Source organism: Oncorhynchus keta, chromosome 11 (assembly GCF_023373465.1).
Source record: "Oncorhynchus keta strain PuntledgeMale-10-30-2019 chromosome 11, Oket_V2, whole genome shotgun sequence".
Taxonomy (NCBI): Eukaryota; Metazoa; Chordata; class Actinopteri; order Salmoniformes; family Salmonidae; genus Oncorhynchus; species Oncorhynchus keta.
In genome coordinates, this window is record NC_068431.1 from 30,853,590 (window position 1) to 30,871,973 (window position 18,384).

Here is an 18,384-nt window from a genome sequence, read left to right on the forward strand (position 1 = left end):
GTTTATGCCCTCATTTGCAATGCAAATCCGGGCGGAAGTGTATTTTGGGTCATTGTCTGCATTTGGAGAAGAAAAAAATACATTTAGCCTAACAGCCAATATTCGGTACAATATTAGAAATATACATATAAATAGGCCTAAACATAACAAAATATTGCTATAATCCTACCTTGAAAGAAACGATGTGGTCCCAGAAACACCTCTCTGACATAGGGTCCAGCATATCTCTTGATGATTTCTTCCTCAAAGAAATCTCGAGCCATGATACCTGAAAAAGGAGGCAACAGTGATTTATTGTGGAACACAGCAGTCCGTGAGGTGTAGGCTACAATATTTTATGTACCCTTTGCTTTGTAAATAGCCAAACTTACCATCAAAAAACCGCAGCTTTGATCCATGCCTGGGCCTGCATGACGCGAAGGTCGTTGTTTTGTCAGACGAGTCATCGGGTCGAAATTACAGAATAGTACAAAACAAACGATCACACATGGTTAATGTTCTGAAACCCCCCCCCCAAAAAAAATATATATAACATGTCTTACCGAGCCTTTCCATAAGTCAGCGCATTGTTTCTTCAACTGTCTTCTGACTGTGATTAGAGCGATGTTGATGTTGTACAGTGATGCCAGCAGATTACACATGGCCTTTGCCGATCGCTCATCATCTTCGTTCATCAGTGAGTCGATGGTTTGAAATGTCACGCTGGAAATGGAATACAATGTAAAAATGTGAAGCTATTCTTTTTTAATGACATTGCGACCAAAGAGAACAGACGAAATTGACATAGTTTTCATCAAACCAGGTTCTTTCTATGGTGCTACTCGTTTTAGAGTTAGGACCGTAAATGAGACGCTGCTGAGAGGAGAACCAAAACTAAAGGTATTTTGGTTTCAGTGCATTTTCTTTAAAATAATGTATATGGCCTATCAATGTGTGTCATAATATCAATAAATAAATAAAGGTTTACCCTGACATTTTCATTCCTCTTCCGACAACAGAAGTTGACCAACTGCTCACCATGCACAGCAAGGGAAGTCCGGACCGTTATGCTGTTCTGCTATTCCAAGGATGTGTAACCGAAGAGAGATACCACGAGTGGACCCAGAATACCAACTGGGATGGATCCCGAGGTAAATGTGGCTTACCAGTGATCCTCCGGCTGTTCATCATTAATACTGTGTCTCGGAAATTTCTATCCATGACCGATGCAACTCGAAAAAGCCTTAAAGACAGAGTTAATGAGTACTTGAGGTCAACAAGAAAGTCTGGACATGGCCCGTTTTCCCTTACGTAAGGAATTATTTAACATGTTTACTACAGTATGTACTATAGGCTATGTTTAATTGTCAGACTGCACAGTAGCCTAATTAACATATGCAGGCGGCAAATTCTATCGTCAAGAGAATTCTCTTGTCAAATGTATTTTTTAGTTAGGTTGGCTGTATCACAACCGGCCGTGATTGGTTGCAATTTCAGTTTAATCCAACAGAAAAAATAAATAATAATAATAATATAACAAATATTGTGGTTAAACTCAAATAACCTATTTAATAAAACATTTGTATCAATTCAATTGGAACCTTTAACCTTTGGAAGGGGGAAAAGTATTATTATTATTAATATTATTATTATGTATCACATCCGACCGTGATTGGGAGTCCCTTAGGGCGGCGCTCAATTAGCCCAGCGTTTCTCTCCCTCTAAAATTATAAATACATGTTTTGACCTTCACAAATATTATTTTGTCCTTTTTTCAGATTACAATCGCTCACATTCATTTTTTTTTAAACAAAATAAATATCGTTATGTTTAATCAAGTTGATGGCACAGTCATATAGCCCCAGCACTTACATGAAGCTGAGTGATTCACTCATTCATGGCTTTGGATCAAAATAAATAAGTACCAACATTCTTTCTAATAATCTTTAATAAAGACATTGTTTGGTTATCCTGACCTGGACACCATGTAGCCGTGACAAAGTCTTATTTATTTAAAAAGCATATTGAAGTTAGAAGCAATAACTATTTCAGCATCGTTTTGCGCTGCTCTGAGACAAGCATGGGGACTGGTCTTCATAAATTAATGAGATTTTTATTTTAACTGAATCTCCGTTTGGTATTGGTTAGATTACAATTAGGGTGTGGAAATGTTATGTTCTTAGTACTTTAGCCTACTCCCGACCGTCACATTGTACAGTGCCATCATTTTCGTTCCATCTTAACAGAAATCCTCCTAAGGGTTTTGTTTTTCTTGCAATAGAAACACCAAAATATGAATCTATTTAATGAAGCAACATTTCTTAAAATCAATCCCATATACTATGTTCTTACAAAAAAGGTTTAAATTCTATAGTAATGCCAATATTGAAGAAGATCAAATGCTTCTCAAAGATGCCCCCTGGTGGTCAAACTAGCACTAACTAGGATTAATGGTTAAAATGTCTGACAATAAAATAAAGTACCATAGAATTCTGCTGCAGACAGTGGTGTTAGTGTGTGTGTGTGTTGGTCCTACCTGAGACTACTGCACCAGGTATTCCTCTTCTGTTCCCGTGGAGGCCAGGTCTAGATTACAACCTGTTACAATGCTGACAATATTTTGTGGCTGATCTTTCAGTGGGGGAGTGGGTGAATGTGTCAAAGACCTGACTGGGCCCAACATTGCACAGTATGGCTGGTTATATTGTTGTGTCAAAGATCTGACTGGGCTCAGCATCGCACGATATGACACATTATATTGTTATGTGCATGTTTGTGTACTGAGGGAAATGTAACTTAGCTCCAGAAGAAAGCCACTTTTAATTTCTTTATGTTGCTTTCATCAAGGTAAATGTTTCTTGGTGTAACGTCATACCCAGGCTATTGCCCACACGGCGCATATAATCCTGGGATTTCAACCATTCAGAGTTGGCCTTAGTGGGAGTGACCACAAAATTCTGTGGCAATGACCTTACTGAGTAAAGTATTTGTTGTTAGTCTATGTCCTTTACTAGCAAAAACATCACTAGTTAACATAGGCACAAAGTCAAAATTATGGCTAAACCCCACTCATTTCCACAATTTATCTTCTTAAAATGTTATTTCAAACACAACCCTAAACTTAACCACACTGTTAACCTTATGCTTAACCCTGAGACCAAAAAGCTCATTTTTGATTTAATTAATTTTTACATTATAGCCAATTTTGACTTTGTGGCTATCTATGGGAAAACATTCCCCCTGGCCTCCAGAGAGAGTTAGAAAAACAACAGGTAGGTAATTAGCAGAGGACATAGCTAGCTAGCTAATGGCTTCACTGTGAAGAAGAAAGACTAGAACCTTAAAATCTGTAGCTGATTTCTATCACACTTGTGGGGAAAACTATTCCAATAATCGTTACTAACATAATATCTTTATTGCCAAGGCGTCAAACTGATACCACAGAGGTGTACAAGACATGTGGGGGAAGGTGCTGTGGGAGATGATTGGTTGGTAAAGTAAGCCAATTAGTAATGTGCTGGGAGATTCTCCCTACACTCTGTATTGGCTAACGAAGGCTGTCCATTTGGGCAGAAGTGTCTGGGAAAGAGGATAGCTGTAATGTTACGAACATGACTTCACTTTAGAGTGTGTGCCATCCTTCAGCACATCATCATCTTTGTTTATACCATATTAGACCTAGTCGGTTATATCACATTTGACATTGGTGATTATGTCACAGTTATGCCACATTTATGAACCCTTTATAAAGCATGACATATGGTTATAAATGCTTATGAAGGCATTATGAAGGATTTACGAAGCCTTTATAAGCTGAACATCATTTAAAGCGGGACCTACTTTCCTAACCCTAACAGAGTATTTTTAAATCTATAAGTTGGTGCTGAAACAGATGAATGTGCATATATTTTGATGGCTTTCTTTTACTGATCCCTATATTCTGACCCCGTTCTCTCTATGTATTCTAGTGAGCCTGTCGACAAAATTCCAATTAAAAGGTACACCGTATTCAAAAGGATGGTTTAAGGTAAGTGTGCTGAAAACCCTATTGAATGAAAACTCCATGAGAAAATCTGTTGGCCATCAAGTGGAAAGGTTTTCAGCTGTTTAATTAAATGTATTCAGCGTGCGCAATGGAACCACGCCTGTAAAACCAATTGTGCGCCTGCATAAGTTAAGTCTGAATACCAAACTACTAAGAAGTGCGTAGGAAAGGTGTGTGTAGGAAAGACGTACATATCCTATGTCTGAATCAGGGCCCTAATGAATAATGTCCCATGGGTGAACGCTACTTCACCTGCAAGTTCAATAGACCAGGACAGTCGACAGACAAAGGGCCTGTCAGAGCCATTTCATTTTGACCCTGTCACTGGATCCCCATCCCTGTTCCCTTCTCACTACCTACTTGACAGCACAGTCAGAGTCCAAATAACCTTTGGTGGACCGCCGGTGAGATTTGTTTGACTAATCACGTCCGAATAAGGCTCACCATTTACAATTGTCAGTGTCACTTAGTCCTGTCCCTCTATCAGACAGCTGAACATAGCTGTAAAAAGGTCAGCCGCCAGGGAGGATTAACATCCCCTACCTTCAGACTGATTGCTTCATTATATAAGTGCCATGCAGATTGGATCAGTATATATAACTTAGAGCAGTCATGACCTGTGCGCTGCTGTCACTGAGAAGTTGTGCTGTACTGTAAGTCCAAAATGATATTGTTACAGACAGCGAGTTTGATGTGCTGAGCAGTGTCCCTGGATGTTTTTTTTATAGCATTCCAGTGGCATGACCTGTTCAGTACTGCATCCAGTGCATGCAACAGGACTGCCAACGTAACTCTCAATTTTGAAATCATGTGTCAACTACCTCCATCCAGAACATAATGTTTGAAAATCCAGTGCACTTCTGAAATGCACAATAGATAAAAACCTTCTACATCAATAGAATTTAGGCCTATGTACTCCAAAAGTGTGCATCATGCCGCAAACAAAATATACACACAAACGAACACAAACTCGCACAATGTTGCTGCATCTGTAATACCCCATGACAATCTCATTGAAAACCTTGTACTGTATTTTGGAGGATAGCAGAGACAGAGGAGAGAGCGAGCCAGTGCACCAAGATGATCAGCAATATGTCAGGTCTCTGGGGCAGACCCCGGTTCAATCACTCCACCCAAAGGTAAACAGATAATGCTCCCTCCACACATTTATTGTCTTACAGTGCTGCTCCACCATTCATAAGCAGGCTCAATCTATCTGTCTCTTTCCCTCTCACACTCTTTCATTTTCTCTCTTCAACCTCCCAGGGACAGGCCAGGCAGAGTCAGAAATTATTTCCTTTAAATGCTAAAAATGTATTCCCCATTGGTATTTTGTGCTAATGCGCTTCCAATTAGTCTTACAATATATGTATATATATATATTATATATATATTCACCCCTTATTTCAATAAAAACAACGTGTTTCCAGTTCCAGAAATATAATTAATAGAACGGCCGTCCCCATTCAAGTCAATGATGGCATAATGGGTTCCACGGTTGATGGTCAAGTCAGAGCGTACCCAGGGTAGCTGTCGCTTTAAGCTACCCTGGGTCATTGCACATTCAAGCCAATCACTGCACAGCATTATTATTCATTGTAAAAATGAATGATAAGCTAATGAATGGTAAGCTAAGGTTAATGTTACTCAAGAGATTAACTATCACTAGCTACGTTAGATAACGTTAGCTAATTTAGCTGCGAGGTAGTGACTAGCGAATCTAGGAGACAGTTTTGTGTTCTTGCATTTTATTGCTGAACTATACGGTAGCTCTTGCCCCTTATTCATTAATATTTTAGCTATCTAGCTAACTAGGACATACAGCTAACTAGCTAGCTAGGTATGATATGCCAGGACTGTCACAGAGAGAGGTACAGGGGAGCGTTGGAGAGAGAGTTCGTAAGGTTAGTGTGTGTGTGCCCTTTAATTCTAGCTAATCACTGCCACTAAAACACCAGACAAGCTTAGTATCAACTAAGTATCAAGCCCTTGATTGGCTTATTAATGTGTTACTGCTGGGTTGGAACAACATGCTCAAACATCCCCGAGACCAGTTATAATAAAAATCCCTGATTTACTGGTGACCAAAGACATGTTTTAATTGCAGAGAACACAAGCCCAGAGGAGCAGGAGATGATTCTGCTGGCAGAGGATGCAGAGAGGAGTGCAGGTATGTAGATGGCTCTACCCAATCAATTATCTAGATAAAAAGGCAGCCTATCTCCTGTTTCTGTAGCGTGAGGCAGCCTGGACAGGACGTTAGTCTGTTGCAGTGCCTTTAATACCTAAAACATATGGTGTGTCGTCTCTACTCTGTTGTCCATTATTTCCAAATAATGTACAGAGAGTCTGCGGTTATTCCTTTAACGAATAGGTTAAAACTGTAGGCTACAGTACATGTCAGAAAAGCAGGACCGTCAATATGGATTTAAACATTTGTACTTCTCATTTGAAAGCATTCAAGTGATAGGAGTGAAAAAAGTTCATACAGCATCAGTTCAGAGGAGATTAAGAGGCGTACTAATGGGAGAGTGTAACGGCGTTTTTCGTTTGTCGAAAGAGAGTCGGACCGAAATGCAGCGTGGTGGTTACTCATGACTTTAATGAAAAAAGTGACGCATGAAATAACTATACAAATACAAAAACAACAAAGGGAACGTGAAACCTAATTACAGCCTATCTGGTGAAACTACACAGAGACAGGAACAATCACCCACGAAATACAAAGCGAAACTCAGGCTACCTAAATACGGTTCCGAATCAGAGACAACGAGAATCACCTGACTCTGATTGAGAACCGCCTCAGGCAGCCAAGCCCATACAACACCCCTACTCAGCCGCAATCCCAATAATACAAAAACCCCAATACGAAATACAACAACATAAACCCATGTCACACCCTGGCCTGACCAAATAATTAACGAAAACACAAAATACTATGACCAAGGCGTGACAGAACCCCCCCCAAGGTGCGGACTCCCGGACGCACCTCAAAAGGGTCCGGGTGGGCGTCTGTCCATGGTGGCGGTTCCGGCTCGGGACGTGGACCCCACTCCATTAATGTCCTAGGTCCTCCACTTCGCGTCCTGGGATAATCCACCCTCGCCGCCGACCATGGCCTAATAGTCCTCACCCAGAACCCCACTGAACTGAGGGGCAGCTCGGGACTGAGGGGCAGCTCGGGACTGAGGGGCAGCTCGGGACTGAGAGGAAGCCTAGTACTTAGAGGAAGCCCAGTACTGAGATGAAGCTCAGGTAGGTAGTAGGCTCCGGTAGATCCTGGCTGGCTGGCGGATCTGGAAGATTCAGGTAGACTAGCAGATCTGGAAGATTCTGGTTGACTGGCAGATCTGGTAGAATCTGGTTGACTGGCAGATCATGGCTGACTGGCAGATCTAGCTGCTCTATGCAGACCGGCAGATCTGGAAGAGACTGGTTGACTGGCAGATCTGGAAGAATCTGGTTGACTGGCAGATCTAGAAGATCATGGCTGACTGGCGGATCTAGCTGCTCTATGCAGCCTGACAGCTCCTTGCAGACTGACAGCTCTTTGCAGACTGGCAGCTCTGGCTGCTTTATGGAGACTGACAGCTCTGGCTGCTTCATACAGACTGACAGCTCTGACTGCTCTATGCAGGCTGACAGCTCCTTGCAGACTGGCAGCTCCTTGCAGACTGACAGCTCCTTGCAGACTGGCAGCTCCTTGCAGACTGACAGCTCCTTGCAGACTGGCAGCTCTTTGCAGACTGACGGCTCTGGCTGCTTCATGCAGACTGACAGCTCTGACTGCTCCATGCAGGCTGACAGCACCCTGCAGACTGGCAGCTCAGGCTGCTCCGAACAGACAGGAGGCTCCGGCAGCGCTGTAGAGGAGGAAGGCTCTGATAGCGCTGAACAGGCGGGAGACTCCGACAGCGCAGGAGGGAAGGAAGGCTCTGATAGCGCTGAACAGACAGGAGACTCCGGTAGCGCAGGAGAGGAGAAAGGCTCCGACAGCGCTGGAGAGGCGGGAGACTCCGACAGCACAGGAGAGGCGAGGCGCACTGTAGACCTGATGCGTGGTGCTGGCACTGGTGATACTGGAGCGAGGACACGCACAGGAAGCCTGGTGCGGGGAGCTGCTACCGGAGGACTGGTGTGTGGAGGTGGCTCTGGATAGACCGGACCATGCAGGCGCACTGGAGCTCTTGAGCACCAAGCCTGCCCAACCTTACCTGGCTCGATGCCCACTCTAGCCCGGCCAATACGAAGGGCTGGTATGAACCGCCCCGGGCTATGCACCCGCACTGGAAACACCGTGCGCTCCATAGCATAACACGGCGTCTGCCCGGTCTCTCTAGCCCACCGGTAAGCACAGGGAGTTTGCGCAGGTCTCCTACCTGGCATAGCCATACTCCCTTTAAGCCCCCAATAATTTTTTGGGGCTGCTTTTCGGGCTTCCAACCGCGTCGCCGTGCTGCCTCCTCATACCAGTGCCTCTCCGCTTTAGCCGCCTCTATTTCTTCCTTGGGACGGCGATATTCTCCAGGCTGAGCCCAGGGTCCTTTTCCGTCTAATATCATCTCCCAAGACCAGAAGTCCTTATATCGCTGCTCCTCACGATTAACAGGGAGAGTAGGCTCAGGTCTGACTCCTGACTCTGCTACTCTCTCGCTGAGCCCTCCTCCAATAAATATTTGGGGGTGACTTTCGGGTTTAGCTCTGCGCCGCCGTGTCTTTCTTTTCGACTCCATTCGCCTATTGCCCTCTTCGCACTGCTCCAGCGAATCCCAGGCGGGCTCCGGCATTCTCTCTGGGTCGGCCGCCCACCTGTCTATTTCTTCCCACGTCGTATACTCCATGCCTTTACTGTCCATAACGTCCTCCCTTCGCTGCTGCCTGTTAACACGCTGCTCGGTCTGAGTGTGGTGGGTGATTCTGTAACGGCGTTCTTCGTCTGTCGAAAGAGAGTCGGACCGAAATGCAGAGTGGTGGTTACTCATGACTTTAATGAAAAAAGTGACGCATGAAATAATTATACAAATACAAAAACAACAAAGGGAACGTGAAACCTAATTACAGCCTATCTGGTGAAACTACACAGAGACAGGAACAATCACCCACGAAATACAAAGCGAAACTCAGGCTACCTAAATACGGTTCCCAATCAGAGACAACGAGAATCACCTGACTCTGATTGAGAACCGCCTCAGGCAGCCAAGCCCATACAACACCCCTACTCAGCCGCAATCCCAATAATACAAAAAACCCAATACGAAATACAACAACATAAACCCATGTCACACCCTGGCCTGACCAAATAATTAACGAAAACACAAAATACTAAGACCAAGGCGTGACAGAGAGAGGGAAGCCATAGTTGGTGAGGCCATTTGTGGCATCCATGAAGACCATGGGCTTACCATAGGCCATGACATTTTTCCTCATTTATTTTGTAATCAGTACAAGGACAAGGTGTTTGTTGTGGATCTATTGTTTATAAAATACTGTTTCCACTGTGTTTCCTTTGGATTTCTAATGGCATAATTTTTGTCCATTTGTTTTCTCTGCATCATGAATGGATGTTTTGTATGTCCCCTGATGTCACAAAGTACTCTCGCTTGTTCCCAGCACTTTGCCTTTGTGCCTTGGCCCAATTCTGTGTGGGGGTTTTATAACACCTCACGTCGATCGTAAATTATAATGCAGCAGACCTACTCCTTTCTGGGCTCTAATTTGTGTGATTGGAATGTGGCGGCAGGGTAGCCTAGTGGTTAGAGCTTTGGACTAGTAACTGGAAGGTTGCAAGTACAAACCCCCGAGCTGACAAGGTACAAATCTGTCATTCTGCCCCTGAACAGGCAGTTAACCCACTGTTCCTAGGCTGTCATTGAAAATAAGAATTTGTTCTTAACTGACTTGCCTAGTTAAACAAAGGTCAAATAAAAAATAAAATAAAAAATCTTTGTGTTACAGAAGAGTGGCCACCCAAAACTTCAACATCAAACAATGAACACTGGGACAATATATTTCAACATCTGAAAGTTGGGAATGATGATAGATGGAAAAGGAATGTCTATTTTGTGATGTCATTAAAATTGGTAGAAAGACGTTATAACGTAAATATTGTAACTTGAAGAGCTTTTGCACTGTGTATGTCACCCTTTATGTTGTGTAGAAAATATCAAGGACAAAGATATTTTTTTTGTGACGATAAGATTGTTATTTTAGTTCTCTAATGAGATCATAGTAAATGATACCTTGTCTCGTAACTAGCCACACCCTAAAGGAGCCTAGAGAGCCTGTCCATTCCTGTCATTATTGAAAGATATCATGATACCTCACATCTCAAAATAGGGCTACTTAATGTTACATCCCTTTCTTCGAAGGCAATTATAGTCAATGAACTAATCAATGATCATAATCTTGATGTGATTGGCCTGACTGAAACATGGCTTAAGCCTGATGAATTTACTGTGTTAAATGAGGCCTCACCTCCTGGCTACACGAGTGACCATATCCTCCGTGCATCCCGCAAAGGCGGAGGTGTTGCTAACATTTCCGATAGCAAATTTCAATTTACAAAAAAAATGTGTTTTCTTCTTTTGAGCTTCTAGTCATGAAATCTATGCAAGTGGAGGCAGAGTCGCTGCTATTTAAGACAATTTTCCTGATGAACTGGAAGGACGGCCTTGCGATGTTGATTTTGGGGAGCACAAACTCTACCTGTATTTGGTCACCTTTATGCCGCATGCAAATGTTGATGGATATATATCAATATTGATTATTTATACTGCAATGTTGAGGGAGCAAGCAGACAAGCATGTATGTGGCTACACCTTCTATACCTGCTGTAAATTGTGTACAAATTAAAGTTTGATTTGCATTATTCAACACAGTTAAAAAGAGAAACATATGGTGTGTGGGGGAGGATGTGTTTGTGTGAGCGTGCGTGTGTTTCAAATATATTGTATAAATAGAGTTGTTCACTCATGTCATTTACTTATAGTTCAATTAATTCAATATCTGGCAGTTAGATTGATAATTCAGCACAGAGCGTTAAATGTGCAGACAATTTCCCACCACTACAGATTTTCCCATTAGGCAGGACAAGTCTTTTAACCTCCTCTAAGATATTCAGATATGCAATCTTTTCTCACTCTCACTGACATTTCTCATCCTCATACATGGCCTTACATATTTGCTGAATGTGGACCTGCATGGCATGTAGGTTTCCATACATTTGCCATTTTGGATTGGGAGATCTTCCCCCAAGGCTGGAGTTACTCAATCTTCCCCTTCCTCTCCTTCTCTCCCTCTCTCATCCTCTCCCCTCCCTTTCTATCTCCTCTTTCTCTATTTCCCCCTCCGTAGTCGCTCTCTATTTCCCCGTCCCTTGTCTCTCTCTCTCTCTCTTAGCCATTAGCACTTCCATTCTCTTTAGCTAATAGTTGAGAGTGTCTGCCTGCTCCTCTGATGTGACTATTAGGCTGAGTGAACTGCAACAATGAGGATCCCAGCGCTGCAGTGTAATGTGATGAGCTTCCTCTTATCAATTCCAGGAAACATTAAAGGAGAAAAACTCATTTCAAACAGTTATAATTAAATGACACAGCTGGGTTGATAGTCCTTGGACCATCGTAAATTTAAATTACATAAATGAATGAAGAAAACCTCTTTTAACTAGAAAGCTTTGAAATCAACTTGACATTTCTTTCAAGTTGGTTGCCTTTTGGCATGCCGTGTAGGTTTGTAAATTTGTATGAGAAAAGAGAAATATGTAACTGGCGTTTTTTTTCTGCAATTATAACTGACTTAGATGCACTGAGGTGACTGTAATGAAAAGGGATTCAAACTACAGTGTTGATGTGTGGGGAGGGGACCCACCTAAAAACCTTTGGTACTTGTTGTAAACAACAAATATTGAAGGCGAAGTGACAATGTGCCTCCAACAGATTTCAACAGAATAGTAATGCTAATAAACAGCATTTCACAATAAAACAAAAATAACACATAGGAAGTTCCTCACTTAAGACAAGATATGGACATTTCTCCATGGTGGTTCCTAGCTAAATTACAATCTTAAAACTTCTTAGGGCTAGATTCCTTTTTTCTCAATTTCCGCCTGAATAACGTGAACGTGAAGTAAACTGCCTGTTACTCAGGCCCTGAAGCCAGGATATGCATATAATTGGTACCATTGGAAAGAAACGTTTGTAGAAATGTTAAAATAATGTAGGCGAGTATAACACAATAAATATGGTAGGAGAAAATCCAAAGAAAAACCAACCGGAAATCTTTTTTTTTTGAGAGACCATGCTCTTCCAAAGTCAAGTATAAGGGCATACTCAATTCTAGCTCGCAGGATGCCATTCCTATGGCTTCCACTGGGTGTCGGCAGTCTATGTTCAAGGTTTCAGGCTTGTAACTTCCAAAACAAATAAGAAATAACAGTTTTAGTACAGGGACACAGTCTTGGAAGTTCATGTTTTCACACGCCATGAAGACAAGACGCACCTTCTAAAATCGGTTTCCTATTGAACATACTACTTTCCATATGAAAAATTATAGTTTGACAAAACCACACTACATGTTAAAGATGGGACCCTTTGTATGACAAATCAGAGGAATAGTTTCAAAAAGTAAGTGCATATTTAATCGCTATTTGTGAATTTATGAAACCTGTTACGGTGGAAAAACATTTTGATATGGGGTGATGTGCTCCAACAATCACATGGGATGCTTTCGCTGTAATGGCTACTGTATATCGAACAGTGCAGTTAGATTAACAAGAATTTAAACTTTCAACGGATAGAAGACACTTGTATGTACCTAAATGTTTAATATCCATAATTTTAATGATTATTTATTTGAATTGCGCGCCCTCCAGTTTCACCGAAAGTTGTTCTGCTAGTGGGACGCCTATCACTGAGATGTGGAAAAAAACTAACAATTAGACAAAATTGGTACGAATTGCAATTCATAATATATAATACAAATTATAATTTGTAAAATATCATCCCAAATGGATTATGGACATCCACAAATTAATACATTCAGACTGATCTAACATCCAGCTCTCCTGGCATGGCTGTAGAATCCTCCTGATGGGAGGGCATCGTGAAACGAGTGGAAGGCAGACGTATCCAGCATCAGAGGAAGGAGAGAGCAGGGGATCTCTCCCCCTGCCAAGGAGCATGCTCTCTAAGATCACCAGTTTTTCCATTGTAAAGGACCCACAGTATTAAAGTTTTATTGGGGCAAATGCGGCAAGCTAGTTTAGCCTACTGGAACACCCTGCTCAAACAGGGGGATGCTATATTAGCTCGATGGCTATGATTTTCCAACACAACACTGGAACTCTTCGAAGTCAAGGTAAGCTTTCGGTTTTACAAATGTAATGCCACCAGGGCCAGTCGGTGTAACTGCTTACTGTTTGTACACTGTAACGTTACTGCATGATTGTAGCAGGTTTACTAACACGTTAGTTCTATTAGCTATGCTGACTATGACGTTACTTTAATTGCTAATATGGTGACAACAATGTAGGGTGTGTGCAGCGATTGGCTTGGAAAGGCTTTTTGACCAGCTGATGTGTTGTGCATTGAAGTCCACAAGCGAAAGGAAGAGGTTAGAGGAGGAGAGCGCATAGATGCGAGAAGGAATACAATGTGGGTGCTATGAAAGTGAACTGTGTTTACGCGTGATATGGGGGTGTATTTATTCCATTGATTCTGTTGAAAAATGTTTCTGAAACGGAAGCAAACAGAACAAAACGAGGATAAACATACCTGAATTTGTCCAAAAGAAACACTTGTTTGCTACTGTTGGACTAATGAACTCATCCCTGACCACGTCCCATCTGACTTCAAAATGGCCAGAGTTGCTCCCCTTCGCAAGAAGCCAACAATGAACTTTTTTGACGTCAAAAACTATAGACCTGTATCCAACCTTTATTTTCATACCAAAACACTTGAGAGTGCTGTCTCTGATCAACTCTATTGTTATCATTCTGAGAACGATCTTCTTGACCCTAACCAGTCAGGCTTAAATACGGGTCATTCAACCTTGACTGCTCTTCTCTGTGTCACAGAGGGTCTCCGCACTGCCAAAGATGACTCTCTCTCCTCTGTTCTCATCCTCCTAGATCTATACGCTGCCTTTGACAATGTGAACTATCAGATCCTCCTCTCCACCCTTTCAGGGCTGGGCGTCTCAGGCTCTGCGCACACATGGATTGCATCTTACCTGGCAGGCCACTCCTACCAGGTGATGTGGAGAGGATCTGTGTCTGCACCACGTACTCTCTCTACTTGTGTCCCACTTGTGTTCTCTCTATACACCAATTCACTCAGCGTCATAGCCTCACATGGTCTCTCTTATCATTACTATGTGGATGACACTCAACTAATTTTCTACTTTCCCCCTTCTGACACCCAGGTGGCGACATGTATCTCTGCGTGCCCAGCAGATATCTCAGCTTGGATGTCGGCCCATCACCTAAAGCTCAACCTCGACAAGACAGAGCTGCTCTTCCTCCTAGGGAAGACCTGCCCGCTCAAAGACCTTGACAACTCCACAGTGTCGCCATTCCAGGGTGAAAAGAAACTTGGCGTGACCCAACACCCTGTCGTTCCCTGAAAACATCAAAGCAGTGACTCATCCTGCAGGGTCATGCTCTACAACATCCGTACAGTATGACCCAAACAGGAAGTGGAGCAGGTCCTAATCCAGGCACTTGTCATCTCCCATCTAGACTACTGCAACTCGCTGTTGGCTGGGCTCCCCACTTGTGCCATCAAACCCCTGCAAGTTATCCAGAACGCTGTAGCCCGCCTGGTTTTCAACCTTCCCAAGAACTAACATTTGCCCCCCCTTCTAGCTCTGACTTTGATGATAACTACTTTATCGAGTTAAAGTGTACTTACTATGTGATGTGTGGTTGTCCCACTGGATAAGAGCGTCTGATAAATGACTAAATTGTAAATGTATATAGCATGAACGTTGAGTAATACATTTATTTAAATTATATTTGGAGGAGTGCTATTAGTTCCATTGTTAATTACAGTCTTCTACAGCCTCATAATCATTCACTCTCTGTTCATCATATATGCATAGTCACTTAAACCATATCTATGTACATACTACTTCAATCAGCCTGACGAACCGGTGTCTGTATGTAGCCTCGCTCTGTTTATAGCCTCGCTACTGTCTTTTTACTGTTGTTTTATTTCTTTACTTACCTATTGTTCACCTAACACCTTTTTTTGCACTCTTGGTTAAAGCCTGTAAGTAAGTATTTCACTGTAAGGTTGTATTCGGCGCACGTGACAAATAAACTTTGATTTGATTTAATTAGGCAGGTCAGTTAAGAACCAATTCTTATTTACAATGACTGCCTACCCCAGCCAACCCCGGACGACGCTGGGCCGGATGTGATTCAACCTGGATTAGAACGAGGGACTGTAGTGACGCCACTTGCACTGAGATGCATTGCCTTAGACCGCTGAGCCACTCATGAGATGACACTCAACTACTAGACAATGAATTGTTAGATGACAATGAACCTACGGTTATCCTTCTAGTAAAACTCAGTAAAAAATAACCTCTACACAGACCCCACCTTTGTATGATCCTTTTATCATAAACGTTTCTTTATGGAAAAATATGATAAATAAATAAATACAGTGCCATCAACAAAGTGCAAAGGCATATAATAAAGCAATAAGGCATGAAGGGGTGTGGTATACTGTCCATATACCACAACCCCCCGAGGTGCCTTATTGCTATTATAAACTGGTTATCAATGTAATTAGAGTAGTAAAAATAAATGTTTTGTCATACCCGTGGTATACGGTCTGATATACCACGGCTGTCAGCCTATCAGCATTCATGGCTCTAACACCCAGTTTATAAAAACAAATGTTACATTGTTGAATACATCTATAAATACATAAACACCAAATACATTAGATTAACATCTGTCTCTTCATTCCATTCACCATATAACTATTCATTAACTATTATCAAATTGCTTCAAACCAAAACACATAAAGAGGGGTGGAGTTGGTGGGGGTGTGTGTGACTGACCGCTTTTTAGTGCTCAATGCTATTATACTTTGCAATCAACAACACTTTAAAAAATGTATCTGTGAGGCTCCTTCTACGCTGACTAAGTAGCATCTGATAAACTGAGGTAGTGGGGAGGCACAGATGTATCGCCGCAATGTGAGCTAAGGATGGCGTCCTACCTAGCTGCTCACCTGTCTGAGATCCCCAAAGATTGTAAAGCTGCCGTGATCATCCCCTTAAACTGTTTTAGACCTATATCCATCCTGCCCTGCCTTTCTAAAATCTTCGAAAGCCAAGTTAACAAACAGATCGCCGACCATTTTGAATCCCACCGTACCTTCTCCACTATGCAATCTGGTTTCCGAGCTGGTCATGGGTGCACCTTAGCCATTCTCAAGGTCCTAAACGATATCATAACCCCCATCGATAAAAGACAGTACTGTGCAGCCATCTTCATCTACCTGGCCAAGGCTTTCGACTCTGTCAATCACCACATTCTTATTGGCAGACTCAATAGCCTTGGCTTCTCAAATGACTGCCTCGCCTGGTTCACCAACTACTTCTCTGAAAGAGTTCAGTGTGTTAAATCGGTGGGCCCTGTTGTCCGGACCTCTGGAAGTCTCTATGGGGGTGCCACAGGGTTCAATTCTCGGGCAGACTCTTTTCTCTGTATATATCAATGATGTCGCTCTTGCTGCTGGTGATTCTCTGATCCACCTCTAAGCAGACAACACCATTCTGTACACATGTTGCCCTTTCTTTGGACACTGTGCTAACAAACGTCCAAACAAGCTTCAATGCCATACAACACTCTTTCCGTGGCCTCCAACTGCTTTTAAATGCTAGTTAAACTAAGTGCATGCTCTTCAACCAATTGCTGCCCGCATCTTCACGCCCAACTAGCATCACTACTCTGGACGGTTCTGACTTAGAATATGTGGACAACTACAAATACCTAGGTGTCTGGTTAGACTGTAAACTCTCCTTCCAGACTCACATTAGGCATCTCCAATTCAAAATTAAATCTAAAATCGGCTTCCTATTTCGCAACAAAGCCTCCTTCACTCATGTTGCCAAACATACCCTCGTAAAACTGACTATCCTACCGATCCTTGACTTTGGCGATGTCATTTACAAAATAGCTTCCAACACTCTACTCAGCAAACTGGATGTAGTCTATCACACAGCCATCCATTTTGTCACCAAATCACCATATACTACCCACCACTCCAGCAGGCAAATTTCACTGGTCATCCCCAAAGCCAACTCCTCCTTTGGCCGCCTTTCCTTACAGTTTTCTGCTGCCAATGACTGGAACAAATTGCAAAAATCACTGAAGCTGGAGTCTTATATCTCCCTCTTTAACTTTAAGCATCAGCTGTCTGAGCAGCTTACCGATCACTGTACCTGTACCTGTACACAGCCAATCTGTAAATAGCACACCCAACTACCTCATCCGCATATTTTTACTTATCCTCTTGCTCTTTTGCACCCCAGTATCTCTACTTGCACATCATCATCTGTACATCTATCACTCCAGTGTTAATTCTCAATTGTAATTATTTCGCCTCTATGGCCTATTATTGCCTTACCTCCCTACTCTTCTACGTTTGCACACATTGTACATAGATTTTTCGATTGTGTTATTGACTGTACATTTGTTTGTGTAACTCTGTGTTGTTGTTTTTGTCGCACTGCTTTGCTGTATCTTGGCCAGGTCGCAGTTGTACATGAGAACTTGTTCTCAACTGGCCTAACTGGTAAAATAAAGGTGAAATAAAGTTTTAAAAAATAAACAGTTAGTGACTGAAACAGGTGAAGGCATGGATGCTTCTCCAGCACAGTCTGCAGCTTTATTGATTATTCTGCCATGGCAGACTGGAACAAATCAGTGCAGGAAAGCCTGTATTGCTCTGGAAGAAGCACTAGCAGCTCAGTTCTATGAGGGTGCCAGCCCCAGCTGTTCTGCCATTCTCAAACTGAATTTGCAAGTCCTCCAGCTTGCTGTCGATGTTGTGGGCTGTTGGCATAGAGGTCTCCTCCAGCTTTGTCAAGTTAGCCACTATCTCCACACTATGCTCCACAATGAACCCTGCCTGGGCCTTCAGCTGGGCCTTGTATTCCTTCAGCAGCTCACATAGGTCCTGGACACACTTCACCGTTTCTGGTAAGGTCGTAATGAAGTTGGTGAGCACATCCAGGTACTCCTCAGCACGTATCCAGGAGCCCCACCTGGTCTGCACAGCATACACAGGCATCACAGGAGAATGGCAATTTTCCAGCCTGAATGATCTCAGCTCCAGCCTGTT

General features: G+C 42.7%; 1 long non-coding RNA gene across 1 annotated transcript in view; it reads left to right on the plus strand.

Annotated features, from left to right (window-relative positions):
* LOC118390708 (uncharacterized) overlaps positions 1 to 11,072 on the plus strand; it is a 36,898-nt gene extending 25,826 nt beyond the window's left edge. Inside the window, exons 3-8 of the long non-coding RNA XR_004826980.2 lie at positions 803 to 879; positions 999 to 1,130; positions 3,948 to 4,006; positions 5,070 to 5,163; positions 6,132 to 6,194; positions 9,980 to 11,072. This is a non-coding gene — a long non-coding RNA (uncharacterized LOC118390708). The remainder of the gene's footprint in view (positions 1 to 802; positions 880 to 998; positions 1,131 to 3,947; positions 4,007 to 5,069; positions 5,164 to 6,131; positions 6,195 to 9,979) is intronic.
* The last annotated feature ends 7,312 nt before the right edge of the window (positions 11,073 to 18,384 follow it).